This window comes from Eleutherodactylus coqui, chromosome 12, assembly GCF_035609145.1.
Source record: "Eleutherodactylus coqui strain aEleCoq1 chromosome 12, aEleCoq1.hap1, whole genome shotgun sequence".
NCBI classification, from domain to species: Eukaryota; Metazoa; Chordata; class Amphibia; order Anura; family Eleutherodactylidae; genus Eleutherodactylus; species Eleutherodactylus coqui.
Genome location: NC_089848.1, coordinates 57,740,879 through 57,760,002, shown reverse-complemented (window position 1 = coordinate 57,760,002; position 19,124 = coordinate 57,740,879). Strand labels below are relative to the sequence as shown.

Below are 19,124 nucleotides of genomic sequence, written 5' to 3'. Positions count from 1 at the left end.
GCTATTGATTAGATTCCTTATGGCTAATGCCCACAAACAGATTGTTCCCGCGGCAAAAGTCCACGGCGGAATAACGCAGCCATTAGGTTCTATTGAACCGAATAGCTTTTCTACCAGCCAATGTCGACATGCGCTATTTTACCGTGGATTAACGCGAGCTGTTAAAAAAACCCCAACGCGGCATGTTATATTTCCTGCAGATTTACGTTGCCGGAGTCCTCTCTCAATATAGCCTCGATGGAGACTGCGGAAAAAACATGCTATATTTCGCGATCAGCAACGGCCATGGTTTGTTTACAATCCTGATACTTCCGCTAGGTAAAACCGCAGGCGTATCCTGTGACGGCTGTGGGCATGAGCCCTTACAGAGAGCTTTCTTGCATGAAGTAAGGCTGCCTGTCCATGGGCATAGCGATATCCCGGGGCAGATCTCCACCGGGGAGCAGGAGACAGCTGGCGGTTTCTCCGCACTGAGCCTCTCTGACAGATGGGCTCACCGCGACAGATCGCAGCATGCTTGCATGCTGCATTTTGAATCCCGCAAGCGGACAATCTCTCTGATTCTCCGCTCGTGGACGTTGCGGCTGCGCTTTCCATAGCAACGCGATAAATGGCCGGTGGAATCGCGCCCGTGGACATGCAGCCTGAAGCTTTATTTTTAACTAGTGAAGCATTGCAGCGATTCTATAAGAATATGCAAAGTTCTTTCCGTTGTTTTGTCACGAGAAGTCTCAAGGCTTTCTTTTTCTGGGTCCTGACTCATCCATATTAGCGTTATATATAACTGGGAGAAGCTAGTTGGTGACACGAGGCATCTGTCAGTAGAGGCAACTTTCCGATAGAGGAAGGATATATTTGTGGGGCGAAAAAAGTTCTTGAAACTTGTCCGCTCTCTCCATCTTAACTGAGACGACAGCCAATCAACTGATGGAATAACAGGACACGGAAGCCTCTCCCTTCAGCTTTCTGTTGTGTTCCTTATAAACCCCATTGAAATTAATGGGAAAGAAAACTGGTCATTTATTTTTTTTTGTTTAATTTCAGTTTATCTTCTCCAAAAAAGAGCAGAGAGATGGAAACCCTGAACCGAGCCTTTATGCCGGTGTGAAAGCGCCGAATGGGCTAATTGGCTTCTGCCTCGTTTTTTTTTTTTCCCTTCCTCTGGATCAACAAGGAGGTTGAAACAGGCTGAACTGGATGGACATTGTCTTCCTTCAACCTAACCTACTATGTTACCTTTTATATATACGGATGTGATGCACTGTTGTTCTAGTAGAGCTACTGGTTTCCCTCTTCTAAAAAATAAACAGGATTTCCTAAATTGGCCTAATACCTTGTATACATAGCAAATAAAGCCTAGCGGGAGGAGCTGCCAGCTGGCACTCTGCTGATCACTAGGTGACTTGTTGATGCAACAAAGTTTCTTCTCTGTCTTTTTTTTTTCTTTCTTTTGTGTAACATTTTGGCGAGAGCAATAATGTATCTATACGAGAAATGACGCTCCAAGTCCTGATGCATTTAGAAGAGGCTGCATGACTGACACCTTTACATGGCGGGATTTGCACTGAAGTGTCACTTTATTAGAGACACTGGAGCGTTCCTGTATGGATATTAGACCGTTGATCATAGAGTGCAGCATTAAATCAAGTGAGAGATTTCCCTGAATCCATGTCAGAATGGGAAATTGGAGCAATATGAGGGGCCGCTTGTCTTCTGCATCCAGCTGTTCTCTGCTCGGAGTGCCTGGCTGTTAGACAGCCGAGCGGCGTATGGAGAATACAGCTGGACCGCTGTGTTCTTCATAACCCCCCTGTCTTCAGGGAGCAGGATACATCTGAAACAATAGTATTAGCTGTATCCCGCTGTGAATTCCTGATAACTGCTGATCTTTCAGCATACTGAAAGATAAGCGACGGTTTAACGGAAGCGGTACGATATGGGTGTTGTTAGACACAACGATTATCGCTCAAAAGATGGCTTTGAGCAATTTTTGAGTGAAAATCGTTGTCTAAAAGGGCCTTTAGACCAGCCAGGGCCAATATTTCAAAGACTGCCAACCTTTTAGGAGTTTCTCATCTAACGATGTCAAGAGTATATGGAGAAGGGGTGATCAATTAAAAACCATTCAGCAAAAAAGGGAACCTTTGGACATAGCTTTATTAATGAAAGGGGTCAGAGAAGGATCTTCAGATTCGTTCTGATGAACAGGTGGGGCACAGTCACACAAGCTGTAGCGGAGTACAAAACTGGTGCTCCAGCTAACGGGGCCACATGCATGGCTTGGCGACGACTGCCATTGCTGTCTAAGGCCAGATTCAGACAGGTGAGCGTGATATTGCGCTTCTCATTGCGAGTTTTCTGCTGTGTGAGGAAACGGACGGACAAGACTCCGGTGGGTGAAGGTTCTCTGAGCAGTGGACGAACGTCGCCTGGTCAGATGAATCCTGATTTCTGTTGTATCATGTTGATAGGAAGGTTAGAATTTGGCGCAAGCAGCGTGAATTGCTGAAGCCTTCCTGTCATCTCTTCAGAACATGTCCGTATAATAGATTCCACCCCTTCTACAATGAGCGGGGATCTTGTGTTCGATCATCCAAAATATCTTTTTGGTTTCATAATTTTATAAAATCGAGGAATATTTGTGTCCGATTACATTTATAGTTGTTGGAAGGTTACTGGCATAGCTGTGAAGCAGTCTAGCTGCAATGAACACCATACCTTCTTTTTCCACAAGGTGGCAGCAAAACCTGAAAAACACCAAAGTGCCTCTTATATATGCGGGTATTGTGCTAGGAACACTAGGACATCACTACTACCTAAAAGTCCTTTATAAATATGAGAAATGGGTATTGCAAAAAACATAAATAAGTGAAAGTAAAGCTGCTCTCAGGATCTGGAGTGACTTCTATAGCCGTTCCGCCTGCAGTAGTCGCCTCTGTTCATTGTGAGCTCGCCATATATATGTCACACTTTGATAAAGGCATGTGTAAACAGCCGAGCAGTATTGTGTTAGATATACGTTTTTGGGTTGGCAGTTTCAGAGGAAGTATGACTGTATCATGGTAACTCTCTAGCAGGGCTTTGTGATGTTGGGAACATGACAATGGAGCCATCACTCTTTGGGTTTCTTGCTTCTAAGCTGCGGATGAAGATGAGTTTCCATACGAGTCTGCTTGGCATCTGGTGCGTGGCGTGTCAGTGGCATAATGAGCTACCGCGGGGCACAGCGGTGCGTTGTGTACCCTGGCATATGTAGCTTACGGGCATTCAAGGGAAACTTCAACTTTTGTAAGTTGAATCCGTTCCCCGTGTGAAGTGTTTCTGGGGGTTTATCATAAGGTTAGCGGGGGCTTTACTGGGGAGGAGGGGATTTTATGGGGTTCGATTTTCATTGAAATAAAATAGCCCTCATGACGCAGGGAGGTCGTGTATACGTAGGGGCTGACTATCGTAAGTTGTATATACACTCGTGCATACGTAGGGGCGGACTGTATCGTAAGTTGTATATACACTCGTGCATACGTAGGGGGGCGGACCGTATCGTAAGTTGTATATACACTCGTCTATACGTAGGGGGGTGGACCGTATCGTAAGTTGTATATACACTCGTCTATACGTAGGGGGGGCGGACCGTATCGTAAGTTGTATATACACTCGTCTATACGTAGGGGGGGCGGACCGTATCGTAAGTTGTATATACACTCGTCTATACGTAGGGGGGGCGGACCGTATCGTAAGTTGTATATACACTCGTCTATACGTAGGGGGGGCGGACCGTATCGTAAGTTGTATATACACTCGTCTATACGTAGGGGGGGCGGACCGTATCGTAAGTTGTATATACACTCGTCTATACGTAGGGGGGGCGGACCGTATCGTAAGTTGTATATACACTCGTCTATACGTAGGGGGGGCGGACCGTATCGTAAGTTGTATATACACTCGTCTATACGTAGGGGGGGCGGACCGTATCGTAAGTTGTATATACACTCGTCTATACGTAGGGGGGGCGGACCGTATCGTAAGTTGTATATACACTCGTCTATACGTAGGGGGGGCGGACCGTATCGTAAGTTGTATATACACTCGTCTATACGTAGGGGGGGCGGACCGTATCGTAAGTTGTATATACACTCGTCTATACGTAGGGGGGGCGGACCGTATCGTAAGTTGTATATACACTCGTCTATACGTAGGGGGGGCGGACCGTATCGTAAGTTGTATATACACTCGTCTATACGTAGGGGGGGCGGACCGTATCGTAAGTTGTATATACACTCGTCTATACGTAGGGGGGGCGGACCGTATCGTAAGTTGTATATACACTCGTCTATACGTAGGGGGGGCGGACCGTATCGTAAGTTGTATATACACTCGTCTATACGTAGGGGGGGCGGACCGTATCGTAAGTTGTATATACACTCGTCTATACCAGCTTGTAAAGTGACAAAAAGTAAATTAGCCTTCTGTGCCCTAATGACATGTAACTTCTCGCTCTGTTTTCTGCACAGACCATGCCTGGAGCACGCAGATTTGCTCCATTGAGTAGGGATAAATCCGTTCTGCAACATTTTTTAAAATGCAAATTAATGGCAGAATTTTGAGGTTGAAAAAAAATGAGCATGTTGGATCTATCTCAGTAGGCTAGTATTTGTTTTAAGCTTCTGGTTTGTCTTAATTTTCCCAACCCTAATATATATAATTAGTAATCACAAATCTGCTATATGAAAAGCGTAAGATTGGGTTAAAAGAGGTATTCCAGGTTTCTTTTTTTTTTTTTTTCTTTTAATTAATGACCGGCTATCACTAGATGATCAGTGGGGAGCCAGCGCTCAACTGATTGCCTAGGGTGTTATTGCTGATGTCAGCACGGAAAGCAGCAGGAAGTGCTAACCATAGCTCAGTGGTACAGGCTGGTATTGCAGTCACAGCCCCTGCTGAATTCAATAGGAGCTGCAGCTGCAATACCAACCCCTGCCACTGCACTATGGGCAGCACTTTCTGCTGCTTCTTGCGCGGACTACAGTGACAGCGGTCCTGGGAATCAGCTGACCAGTGGGGAGCCAAGCAGCAGATCCCCGCCGATCATCTGTTGACCTATATGTCATCAGTAGAATAAAAAATGTCCTGGAATACCCTTTTTAATATTGTGTAGCAATGTGATATTTTTTATTTTTTTTTAAGCTGGTGTCACATGACCAGAGTTCAGTAGCGGAATCTGCAATCATCACCCACGCGGACGACATGCGGTAATCCGCTCCTATTAAAAATATAGAATTTCGCGTGTCCGCTCAGATTAGCAGATAGTTATTGCGATTTCCATGAGCGAATTTAAAATCGCACCTTCTTTTATGTGGAATCCGCACAGACGGCCTCCATTAAAGTCATTGAAAGCCGTCTGACCCGCAGCCCCTCCACAATTGACATTGCTGAAGGGTCATGGCTACCCTTGTCATTGCCTAGCGACTTGTCATTGTACTGCGCCTGAGCGGCGAGCGTCCATGGTCATCTGCTTTACATAAAAGACAGGTACGCAGTGTTGGGGTCTGCGACAGATTCTGCTGCGGGCTCCTGCATGCGGAAAAGACTCATTTGTTTGCAGCTGGCCTTAGTCGGTACATTTCTACCAACTCCAAAGCCCTACACGTGGGTACGCGTACTTAAGCCGGTGATCCAGGCTTCCTGACATCTTCCAACTGCAGACCATTTGCAGGGCTGGTAATTATAGCAGCAGTTCGTCATCTCCGCTGTGAAAAGCAGAGATGGGAATAAACCTTGTAGGGTCCTGTAAGGTTGCTGATGCTGCTCTTGCTGCGGACACTGCACTATGACACACTGATTTCAGCAGTTTGTTGCTTAACATTTGCAGCCTGGGCAGAGATGAGTCCGGTGGAGCTCATTAATATTAATGCATGCATTGCTCACCCCGCCCCTCGCTGCTGATTGGTTGGTTCAGATCCCACCAAGTAGACGTCATCTCCTATTCTGTGCATAAGAGATAACTTTTTTAAACCTGGCACAACTTCTTTAAAGAAGAGAATGGTTAACCATGTGATGTCTGATGTCCGTGGTAGCCACCACAATCCCAGCTACATGCATATCGCAGTCCTTAGTAGCACGGAGTACGTTGCGTTATGAAGTATTGCAGATCTCTAGCACATACAGAAGGCTCCCAGTTTGTGTATCGCTTGGCTCCGGAGTTCATTAGTAGTTTGTATGTTTATACATTTTTCTGTATATTACTGATTCATAATTCAAAGTCTTGGATACATTTTCCATTTCTTCTGAATCCGACTCAAATGTGTTACGGCTAAATACCTCCCTGTTCCAGCTAAGTAGGAATGTTCTTCGGGTGCCAGGACTCCGCTCAAATGGACATTTGTTTTATACCACAAAATCTAAAAGCATCGCTTATTAGTGTTTGTCTGCTTTTTGGACTGAGTATCTGATAGAAATGGCAGCCATTCATTTGTACACAGGATGTTAACTTGTGAGAATAGTCCGAGTAAAGGCCCATTTACACGGAGCGATGATCGCTCAGACGACCGTTTCAGTGACGGCTTTGAGCGATCATTTCGCATAAACTATTAAGTAGCTAGTTAATAGCTTATTAGCGTGCAAATGAAGCCTTCGCTGAAAGCAGTTAATAGCCCGAGGGCTCTTATCTGCGTTCGGGTCCTTTTGTTTTCCACGGGGAAACAATGATATCACCACTACCGATGGAGAACTACTGATAAGGCTGAGCGACGATTTTTAGGTTGGACTGAATTTAACGATTAGCCTGAAGTGCACGATGGCTGCGTGTTTAGACGCAACGATGATGGCTCAAATGATCGCTTTTTAGTGATTTTATTTTTTGAGCGATCATCGCTCCGTGTAAATGGGCCTTAAGCCTGGGTTCACAGGCCACAGATGTGCTGCTTTTCTTATGCGTGGACCTGCAGCATCTACATAAATGCTGTACTGTAGCTCAACCTGACCGCGGATTTTGATCGCAGAATGTACGAGCAGAAATTGACGAAAAGCCAGCGCAGTGGGAAAAAGTAGCAAATCGCCCCCTTGACGATCGTCCTGTGTTAAAAGCATTTTTTTAACACTGCGTTTTTGTTTTTTTTTTACCATAAATGTCAATGGGACTTTCTAAATCGCAAAGTACAAACGTGCGACGCTTTTTTAACATTAGAAGGTCCCATTGGCATTCACGTTAAAAAAAATAGAAGTATTTGGGAAGTCCAATCCCTTCAGCAATCAACTGACTGCACAGATCCTTCTGCTCTAAACCCCTGAACCCGCAGCCGATCACCAGGGGTTGGAGAAGCTCCGCATGGCCACTCGTTTACCCTGAAGCCGATATTGTCTGGAATATATGGTATTACATAGCAGCCGTTCACATCGCTGTAATACTTGGTCATGTTGCAGCCACCACAGTTTGCATTCCCTCTCGGCTTTGGCTCCACAACCAGGTTTGGGCATTACTCCCAGCTTGTCTTCAATGACTCTTATGTAATGCTTTATTACGCCTGCGGATGCCTCTCGGCGTTGTACTGTCCACACTATGTACAGGTGTGTATGCTGTAACATACAGCTGAAAGCCTTGATCCAGTGGCTGGGATTGGAGTTGACTCCAATCCTGGCTATTTAGCCTCTCGGGTGTCATGGTCAACAGCAGCTCTGGCATCTAAGTGGTTGAAGAGAGGACTCATGGGAGGACACTCCTGTGCTGCAATTGTGGGTTGCTAATCAGTTGCTTTGGCAGTAAGAAACCTAAAAAAGCCACCCAAGTCTAGCATGCATGAGGCTTTTTGGCCCTGCCTGATGGTCTACTGGTCAGTGTAATGCTGCTAGGAACTACAATACTGAAGTGAATAGGAACTATGACTGCAATGCTGTATAAAGGCTACTACATAGTGTACAACGTCTTCCATCCTGCTTCCACCTGGGAAGCAAGAGGGAGACAAGTAGCGGTGGGAACCAGATGACATGCAACGAAAGGCTTTTTTTAAAAATTAACTTTGGCATCCAAGATGGCTGCCAAACCAGACTATATCACCTAACTAGAGTTCAAAGGTTGAAAGTCCCTGTAAGGTCCAAATTAAGCGGGAGTTTTTTGTGTTTTTTTTTGAGGGAAAGATTTGGTCTGTAACATTTTTTGCTGCGGACAATTTAGACTGTCAGAAAACCTTTTTGTGAATTGGTAAGCTTTAGTCAGTACAGTTATACAAGCGTCGACAGATTTCTATAGGTTACTGAACTCCATAAAAGTATTAAAGGGGTCTTCTAAAAACATTGCTATCGATTAACCTATCCTCAAGATAGGTCATCAGTTGCTGATCGTTGGGGGTCTGTGCTTGATATCTTTACAGATAAGCTGATATTAGGCCAGCTGGCATTATGAACAGAGCCGGAAGCAGACAGCTCTGTCCATGGTGCAGTGGCCTGGGATGGTATTGCAGGCGCAGCTCCAAACGACAAACTCTCGTCAATCAACTAAGGATATATCAGCAACAGTAAAATTCCGGGCAACTCCTATAATGATGAAGTGGACGGATCTGGTAGTTTTCAGTATTTGCTCTATCTTGAAGGTGTGTGTGTGTGTGTGTGTGTGTGTGTGTCTGTGTGTGTGTGTGTGTGTGTGTGTGTGTGTGTGTGTGAGATATGAATTATTTTTTTCTTTCTTGGAGAAGCAAAGCATGTACTGGGTTCCTTATATGGAGAAGAGAGGCCTTATGGGCCCCCTAAGGCTCCTGGACCCGGGTGCAACTGCATCTATAGTTATGCCCCTGGTTGGGGGAGCCCAAGATATCAGCCAGTGTGGCCCACTTTGAAGATACAAGGCAACCCGCTGTTACATCAGTGAGAGTTGATATCCTGTATGATGGTCACCATCCCTCTTTGGCTGGCATCTTTGGTATCGTTCACATGTGCAGGCTATGATTATATGCATTTGCTCCTCCCCAATCTGGGCTGGGTTGAGTGGGTGACTGCATATTAGTCTGCATTGAACAAGTTGCTCCTCCACATCATAGTCTGGCTGACTGCATACCTCTAGCCTGGGTTCTCACATGCCGGATTCCCGGCGGAAATCTCGTTTTTTTGCGGCGGCCAAACCGCGAGATTTCCGCCGGGAGAAGTGCTGCTTCAAAACCCAAGGGTTTTGAAGCGGCCTGGCCGCTTGCTCTTCCGCTGTGGCAGGTGCTTCCATAGAGGAGAGTGCAGCCGCAGCGTAAGAAGTGAAAAAAAAAACAAAACATGCTGCGGCCGGTGAATCCGCGCCGCAGCGCCGGCTTCTGCCGACTTTGCTGCGGCGGATTCGCCCTCCCGTGTGGACGAGATTTCTGAGAAATCTCGTCCACATGGCTGGGTAATCCCGGGATTAGCAGCTGCAGGCGGATTTGCCGCAGCAAAATTCCGGACGGAATTGCCGTGGCAAATCCGCCCCCGTGCGAACCCAGCCCTAGGGTTTATGGCGGTTGCGCCTGCCCTATGGTGATTGTGCCGGTGGCGATTGCGCCTGCCTTATGGCGATCGTGATTATCAGGTATTACATTTTTGGCTTTTTCAGTGAATAAAGATATATATTTATTTTAAATCTTTTTCTTCTAAATCCTTGGTCTGTCGGACTGCAGCATACAGGGAACATCTCTTGCGTTGGTGCAGTCCGTGTGATGTGGTTAGGAAGGCCCCATGTACATGTGAGTCATCGCTCCGGACGGTTATAGCTGCGTCCACGGTCTGTCACCACCCTTCCGCAGACACAAGATGTGAATCACATTTCTTGGGGTTTCCCAGATGGCGTCTCTGCGCTCCTTACATTTTCTCCCCTCTATTCTCCAACTAAGCCTTAGTCTGCTCTGAGCGGCTCACATGGCGGGTCTTGGACATGACACAAATTTCCATTCCTTAATTTCCTTGAGCTTCTCTGCTATAACAGACTGTTTCTTTCTTTGGCTTCTTGAATCTGCATTTCAAATGTTATTGGATGGAGTCGAAGTTTTGAATATTGGGTGGAGCAGAGCTTCTCATGGTTTTTAGATTATTTTACACTGATTCATACTGCATTGTAGAAAAGCCTTTCTCTGGGCACAAACCCACAATCTATGTGGCCCTGCAACCTCGCCCTTACATTGAAGTAAAGGGGGGCGCAGGTTGGATTTCTGTTGCAGCCGATGGTTGCATGGAGCTCCAACTTGCACTGTAACCCCATTCACCTCAATGTTGGGGAGCTGCTTTGCTTTTGGTTTCCCAACATTTTTTTTTCTGCCACAGTTGTCCATCCCTTATTTTGTGGCGCAGTGACTGGACCAAGCCTATAAGGGGCACTGTTGTTGGGCTACGTTTGACTAGTGACCTTTTTAGGACAGTTTTACATGAGCGTATTATAGTTGCGTTTGTCTCAGGCCGCTCTGGGATAGGGATCTATGATGTGTTTTGGTGTCAGTAAACTACCGGTCAGCCTGGGGTACTAGTTTGTCCCATGGGCGAAAAAAAAATAAAAAAATGTGCCAGCGAAATGCCTATGTGAAACTCCCAATCGTGATGTGAAAGAGGTCTTACATGTAGGACATGTTTTATACCAACATCCTGTAAGGAATCTAAAGTAATATAGTATGTAAGGCCCAAAAATGTCCGTCCAGTTCAGCCTGTTAACCCCCAATATCGTTCCAGAGGAAGGTAAAAGAAAAACCCTCAATGAGTTAGGCGCTAATTTTCCCCATTTAAGGGTAAAAAAATTCCTGACTCCAATCCTGGCAATCGGAATAATCCCTGGATCAACAACCATTATAACATATAATGTATCCCTCAAGAAAGGCGTCCAGGCCCCTCTTGAACTCTTCTATTGATTTTGCCATCACCACGTCCTCAGGCAGAGAATTCCACAGTCTCACTGCTCTTACAGTAAAGAACCCCTTTCTGTGTTGTTAATGCAACCTTCTTTTCTCTAGATGTAGAGGATGCCCTCTTTTTACGGTTACAGTCCTGGGTATGAACAGGTCATGGGAGAGATCCTTGTATCGTCCCCTAATTTATACGTAGTTATTAGGTCGACCCTCGGCCATCTTTTTTTCTTTTTCTTAACTAAATAACCCCAATTTTGCTAACCGCTCTGGGTATTGTAGTCCGCCTTTGATTCCGCTCAAGCTCTGTAGGCCAACAAATCTTTCCGATATCTGTCTGGTATGCAGTTTTCAACGCAATACCACACATTTACGAAATAAAGTGCACCTGAAAAATGGCGCAAGGGACGTGCACTGCCTTTTTTATTTTTAAGATCATGGTTAACTTGCGATGACTGCTCCAAATTTACTACTGATTTGCGCCACTTTTTTTGCACAGTCCTACAGTAAATCTGACAGCTAAGTGGTGTCAGGTATTTGGCCAACTGTGATACGCATCTTGTGCCATGTTCATTTTCCAGCAGTTAAGAGAATGTGAGCACTCTTTCACACTTGCATCTATCTCCATTTTGGATTTTAGTCCTTCTTTTTCTCTTTTTGGAGCAGAGAAAAAAAAATAAAGCAGAACCAGATGGCTGCGATTTCACCCCCCACCCCCTTGATTTTATTGGGTATTTTTTTTTTTTTTTTTTTTTAAAGACGGAAAGTTGGAATACTTCCGCTTATTTTTTAAATGGAACAAATACCCCTGCGGACTGCGCTATTTGTTTGAAAAACAGAACAGCGAGAAATCCGAAAAGGAGAAAAGTACAAATGTGAACAAGCCCAAACTTTTTCCCCCCCCCTTCTTCATTTTTGTGAAAAGCTCTTGTATGTTGGTGCGAACTCTCCTCATGCTCCGTTTTGTACCTTACTATAAAGTATTTTCCGATCCTCCTTTTAACGGATTTATTGTGTATAATGTGGAAACCTATTCTCATTTTCTAATTGGTAATCTCGGATCCTTTTTGTTCGTTAAGCTGTAATGTGAAATCTCCATGTGAAAGGCTGAGATTTCCTTGGGCAGATCTCGTTGTATTCTCTCGCTCCTCTGCTGCGCTAATCATATAGCTTATATGTCCTGAGATAATTGTGGCTTGCAGACACTGCAGTGGAATTGTGGCTAATCCCTTATGACAGCTGAAGCACAGAAATGTGATGGAGGGAAGCGTGGCCTTTCCAGCAGCTCGCTCCTCATGCCCCTCATCCTACGTCAGCAGCATGCACGTTTCATGAATCTGCACATGGGATATATAAAGGGATTGCTCCGTCCGTCCAGAAGTCTGTTCCCCACATGGAACCTCAGTGCGGCTCTAGGACAGATCCTCGCAGATGCCATCATTTCTCCAGATACTCTGCTTGGTGTGCGACCTGCTATAAGTGATAGCGAGACGGAACTAATATAATCTGTCAAGCCGAACGTTGCAGCAGGCCTGTTTATCATGACGGCACGGTCATACCACCGTAATACGGACCCACGATATACACCTAGATAGAAGTGCATCAGTATGTCATAAGTATTGCTGGAGTATTACTGATCAGGAATACAGATATGCTGTTAACCTGGCAGGAAACTGAATTACATAAGAGAGCCACCTTGCAAAATGAATGTGGAAAGGATGAAGTACTGATGACATGCAGCGCTGATGCAATACAGGACTGCTACATGCACATCACACACACAGCACTGCTACATGCACGTCACACACACAGCACTGCTACATACATTGTTCATCCCATACAACAGGGATCAGAAGCAGCACAGCACTGGAGGTGAAGGACCTGTGATGACATCACCGTCATGCTTCACCCCATATTACATGACTCTGACGCTCATCCCGAGTGAATGACTTACACGCTCCATCCCTGATCACATGACTGTGACGTCATCAAAGGTCCTGCATCTTTTGTGCAGATTATGGGCAGACTACACACACTGTGGCCCCAGTTGCTATGGAAAACTAATGAACACCTAGCCGGACAGTAGCCGTGTGTGTAAGGACCTGTGGTGGTGTCACTGTCATGTGATCAGGGGCGGAGCATGTAACTCCCTCACTGAAGATGGAGGACCTTTGATGACACCGTCAAGTGATTGGGACGCAGCATGTAAGTCACTCACAAACTCACGGACGGACAGGTCGTCATTAGTATTTTGAGATAGTGAAACATTTTCCATTCTTTTAGGCTGTTTTGATTCTATTTTTTTTATCTACAGGATAGGGGATGACTTGTTGATCGGTGGGGTTTCACCTCTGAGACCTCTGCTAATCTCAAGAACAGAGGTCCTGTGTCGCCCGTTGTCCTCACTGCAGGGTTATTGCACCCCCTGCAATGACCAGGAGAATGAATAAAGCGCTGGTCACACAAGTGCACTCTCACACTCCATTCACTTTCAATGGGACTGCCGAGTACCTGAGCAGCGCACCCACTTGGGTATTTCCGTCCCTGCCATTGAAATGAATGGAGTGCTGACTGCACATGCTCCGTTCAGAGTGACATCCCTGCAGGGGGAGAAGAGACCCCACGGTGACAGGAGAGCAGAACACATAAGATTGACAGGGGTCTCAGAGGTGAGACTCCCACTGATCTACAAGTTATAACTTGATATTCTGGTGCAACCCCTCTAACATTTACCCATCGCCTCTTTCCACCCATGTACTCCCCCCTCCTGGTTGAACTTTGTATACATATATCTTTTTTCCATCCATACTATGTAACCATAGCAATAGCTGCAGGCTGCTAAGTACTACCACTTTGTATATACCTATAAACAGAGCTCACAATGTTAATTTCAGTCATATTCTCGGAAAAGGTTGCAATAAGACATTTAGGTTGGCGCTTGACACTGTAGATCGAGTAAGTTCTGGCAAGTACAATTATATCACTTTATCCTGATCATTTTACTATTTGGCACCAATAAAATATTTCCACGAGCCTACGGTCCAATTGACTAATCACTGATGTCAAGCTTGCAGGATGTTTGTAGAGGCGGGGATCTCCTTTCTGATTATAGAAAGCTTTTGGCTTCCATATGAGACTCTATGCAAAATAGCTCTCCTTCAGAGGAAGAGCGTTCTCTCTAGTGCCGGCTGTCGGTGGTTACCCTGTAAGTCACCGTCTAACCCGTTGGCACACGTCATGTTGCATGATTCTTGATCAGACGCTCGCGGCAGACAGCATCGTGTTGGAGTTTGTGCTCCTTATTAATAGGGAGTAGGTTTCTGATTGGCTGAATGATATGGGGGCGGGCCCACTAGCAGGAAGGGTGTCTTCACATGTTGTGGAAACTTGATTGTGGAATCGGGTACAGAAAATCCACAGCATTTTATACTACAGGCAATGAGAATTCGGGAAGAAATCGGCTGTGTAAATTGACCTGCGGTGAACGTTTTACATTCACAGCATATCCATTTATGCAGTATATTTTCACAGTGAATTTACACTCGCCAATGAGGGAGTTAAAGGGCAACCTGTCATATACTCAGAGAGGACAGCATAAAGTTGTGGCAGGCTTGCTGCTTTCAGCAATCCGTCACTTTTGGAATGATGTGCAGTTGTTTTTAAGAACTTACGATGTGTTTCTGCAGCTCCCAGCAGGAGATAAGTCCAGCCTTTTCATGAGTATCTAGTAGCCACGGCCACACTCTGATTTGCAGTTTTCTCAGTATGTAGTGTAATCAGGGCTTTGGACTCAGTCTCATTTTGGTAGATTGAGCTGGTAGTAATGTTCAGACTCTGCTGAAATGAATACATTTTATTATGGTATCATTCAGTGCTGAATTTGTGGCATATATTTCCTTTCATAGAATTTAGTAAAGTTTTTTGTCTTCTGAAAAGAATGTTTATTTGAATATAATCTAATGTTGATGAAAAGCCATTTTAAATTTGTCACATAAAAAAGGAGTCCTAGATGGAGGCGGCAGAATCTGGGAAACTGAAGAGTTGGAAGTTTGTCTTATTGACTCCACAGCCCTGAGCGTAATGGCTAGAAGACTGTCAGTCGAGGTGTAGGGTGGGGCTACTAGGTCCTCATGAAAAAAACTGGAGTAGTATCTGGTGGTATTGTATCTTGTCACCACCAGGAAGTCCTGGTGGAAACCACACTGACAGGCCGGTTACCCCCCCCCCCCCCCCCCTGTAGCTGATTGGCTACAGAGCAAGCTGCAGGTCCTGGAAGCCCAAGATGCATTAATACCCTAGTATCCTACTGGGAGCTGCAGAAACAAACTGTAAGTTCTTTAAAACAGCTGCATATTGCCTTATAAGTGACAGACTGATGAAATCAGCATGCCTGTCCATTCTTTATCCTGTGCTCAGCAAGAACTGCATAGGATACATGACAGGTTCCCTTTTAAATCCACTTCACAATCTCCATCTAACGTGTATGGATTCTGACACGGATCTGCTCCAAAGTCTGCAATGTGGTCATGCCCTTAAAGGGGTTGTCCCGCGGCAGCAAGTGGGTCTATACACTTCTGCATGGCCATAATAATGCACTTTGTAATGTACATTGTGCATTAATTATGAGCCATACAGAAGTTATAAAAAGTTTTATACTTACCTGCTCCGTTGCTGGCATCCTCGTCTCCATGGTGCCGACTAATTTTCGCCCTCCGGTGGCCAAATTAGCCGCGCTTGCGCAGTCCGGGTCTTCTGCAGTCTTCTATGGAGCCGCTCGTGCAGAATGCAGGGTCCGTGTAGCTCCGCCCCGTCACGTGCCGATTCCAGCCAATCAGGAGGCTGGAATTGGCAATGGACCGCACAGAAGAGCTGCGGTTCACGGAGAGAGAGGATCCCGGCGGCCATCTTCAGCGGTAAGTATTGAAGTCACCGGAGCGCGGGGATTAAGGTAAGCGCTCCGGTAAGCTTTCTTTACCTCCCTGCATCGGGGTTGTCTCGCGCCGACCGGGGGGGGGGGGGGACAACCCCTTTAAGGTACTTTCACAGTGAAAACACAAATCTGGAGCAAATGCGCATCGAAATCTGCAGCGTTTAGTGTGGATCTGCAGCAGATGTCGCCCCTTACAGTACATATATCTGGATCCAAGTTGTATACATTTTGTATTACTACTCTGGACTGTGTGAGGACATGTTTGTACATTGCACATTCTTCCTCCTGTGAATGACCTTTAGTGCAGCTCATTGAATAGACGTTGCTTAAATTTAGATTTCATTATCTGAATAGGTTTCTATAAACTATTAAAGTAGAACTCCACCCAAATAATAAAACCTCCATGTACTCATCACTAGTTCTGCCCTTCCCTGATGCCTCCTCTGCTGCTGTCTCATTGTCAGTTGTGTGTGTTTTAGGGCGCTTTCACAGGGGCGAGTTCCCTGTACGAGGTTTTTTTGTGTTGCAAGACGCACTAAATTCCTACGGGAATAAACCCCGTTTTTTTTCAATGGGGGATTATTCTCCTGCAGCCATGCTACAAGATGGCATCACAGCGTGTTTTTATTTTTGTGAATTTTTTTTTATTTATTTTTTTTAATATTTGCTTTTGCAAAAAAACTCGCCCATTATTTCTATGAGCGAGTTAAAAATCGCACCACCTGTACATGCGAGTTTCATGTGTGTGATGCGCTATTTCAAATTTCCAATTGGAAAAAAAGGTGTGATTCTTTACGCTTGTGAAAATCGCATGTTCTCACAAATTGCATTGCACTCAAATAGAAAAGCGCAGTATTGCCCTGAGTTTCTGAAACTATATCGGACTTGCCGTACTTGCACAACGTGTTCCTTCTCTACCTACATGGGTTGGCAGTACTAAAGGAAGGCTCTTCTAATTTGAGGGGTGATGTCTGTATTGCAGCCAATTTGAATCTTCGAAGCTAAACCTATAACTAGCCGTATTCTAGCTACAGAAAGCCGTAGGGCTCGTTCACACAGGCGTGAGTGCATTTCAGTTGCATCAATAAGCTGCGGCTTTACTCAACCAAGAAGCGCTAATGCCTACAGATTTTGCCTACTCTTATGACAATGACAGCTCAGTGATATGTTCAGGACATCCTGCAGTCACATGTGTTCCGTTTATCAACTAGGGACCTCTCTAATACCCCATTTACACTGACAGCTGATCGCTTAAAAGTCGCTCAAATGACCGTTTGAGTGACAGTTTTGAGCGATCATCTTTGCATAATCTATAGTAGCTAAGTAGCTACTATAGAGCTTTGCAGGCACAGCGGGACACCGCCGATATCTCTTGCCGAACAATACAGCTGTTTTGCATAAGCAAACAGCTGTATTGTTCTGCATGTTTATAGCATGAATTCACAGTGGGAAACAGGCAGAGAGAATATTATCAGAGCAGCCGGCGGTGATAACAGCCTGCTCCGCTGGTAACAGCTGATCACTCAATTCAAGAGAACATGAAGTGAGCGATCAATGACTCGTGGACGAAAACTGCACAATGTCAGTGCATTTGGACAGAACGAGAACCACTCAAAAGATTCTTTTGAGCGAATTTTGTGCGATTCTCGTTGTGTCTAAATTAACTTTACCAAGTAGATATTGACACGTCGATTGAATAAGCTATCACTAGTGGATGGGCCTAACTACTTGGCTACCTACCAGTTGTCAGAATGAATGGGTGATGTGGCACCTTGACTGATTTTTTTTTTTTTCTTCTTCTTTTTTTTCCCCTCGTTTCGAGCAATGTTCATCACCCACAACGCAGAGGACTACAACATGGCGCCATCCATTTGATACACATTTGTACTGCCATTTCCTACCCATTATGTGGCTGCATGTCCAGCTATGTAACAGAAATGCCCAAGCCCACCTCCATGCCTTTTATTTTCCTGGACCGGTTATCCACTCGCCTATACTTGACAAGTATGACTAATTAATCCCAACTTGTTACCTACATCTGCCTAGCTGTGATTATAATACCACTTATGATGACTTATCGTGCAGCTTCACAGATGGGTTGTATTTTCGTGGGTCTCACAACGCTCAAAACCGGCACTAGTTTCTTGCCCGTCTGAACGCACCCTCACAGCTACTCGTTGGAGGAAAAAAAAATAGCATCTGCTGCCCCCCTCCCTACCAGTTATGCCAGTAGGGCAGTTGTGTAACCAAGTCTTTTGTTTGAGGGTATCTGACTATCGTCCAACACCGGGCAATATTTTAACCCCAGCTTGTTCTTATTATTCTATTCTTGGAGAATTTAAAGGTGGTTGTTTAGGAGATAATAGTCTGGCTTATCCTCTGCGAACGGCATGCCCTGCTTGTGTAACTGCTTTCATATGTGGCTGGAAGAGATCTCGCTGAAGCCCGACAGAGCAAATGTACCGTTATCCTTGTGGGAAGAAATAAAATGTTCCAAACTTCAGTTGTAAAAAAAAAACAAAAACGTGTCCTTACCCCCCCCCCCCCCCTCCCTCCACTGAATGCAGATTAGTCACTAAACCGCCAATGGTGTTGGCGAGTGGTGCAGAATAGGCACAGACGCCCCTCCTCGTTACAGGAAGTTACTGGTTCACCCAGTGCGGTGGCTGAGAGCTCCTGGTAACATGTGAGCATTACTAGGCATTTCATTCTGCAGCTCTGCAGTGTGTTCGCTTCCTCGCACAACAGCTGGGAAGGAATGCTGCTTCTGTCTCTGCTGGGGGAGTCCATTCTGTCTGCTCTCTGACAAGCCTGGGGCTCTGCAGCGCCGAGAAGCATCTCCTCAACAAAGGAGTTAATTCTGAGACGGTGAAAGGAAGCCTATTAAATAGTACGCGATGCTTATGGAAACGTCAAGCCTGGCACACGAAGAATTAAGAGGTTTGCATGGTTAAAGGGCAAAGGGATGCCCGCTCTGGTTGAGGATTACAAAAGGATGCTATTGCCTGTGGGTTCTACTTTGCTAACTCCTTGTGAATGAAGTGCTGCAATCGCCTTCCTGTAGTTGAGTTCCTCAAGAAGCTGGTGGCAGAATATTTGACAGGGTTTACTCCGGGAGATTGATGGGTTATTGTAGCAAGCATAATGAAGTAAACACTTCCTCCGTATTTCGGTCATGTGGCACTTTTGGGATTTAGCCGGCAGCCGTTCTCCAGGAGTACCCAAGCTCCCTTGTTTCTGAGTCATCACAAGTGAATGAGAATCCCACTTTGGGCATTTTTGTTCTCAGAGATCTTGGTTTTTGGACCGCTGGATTATATTGCTGGATTTTTTTTTTCCCCAAGCTGTACAATGAATGA

The 19,124-nt window shown here is 45.4% G+C and overlaps 1 protein-coding gene across 1 annotated transcript in view; it reads left to right on the top strand.

Annotated features, from left to right (window-relative positions):
• The window catches only part of ANKRD28 (ankyrin repeat domain 28), a 121,347-nt gene that overhangs the window by 17,174 nt on the left and 85,049 nt on the right, over positions 1 to 19,124 (top strand). The gene's annotated exons all lie outside the window — the stretch shown is intronic.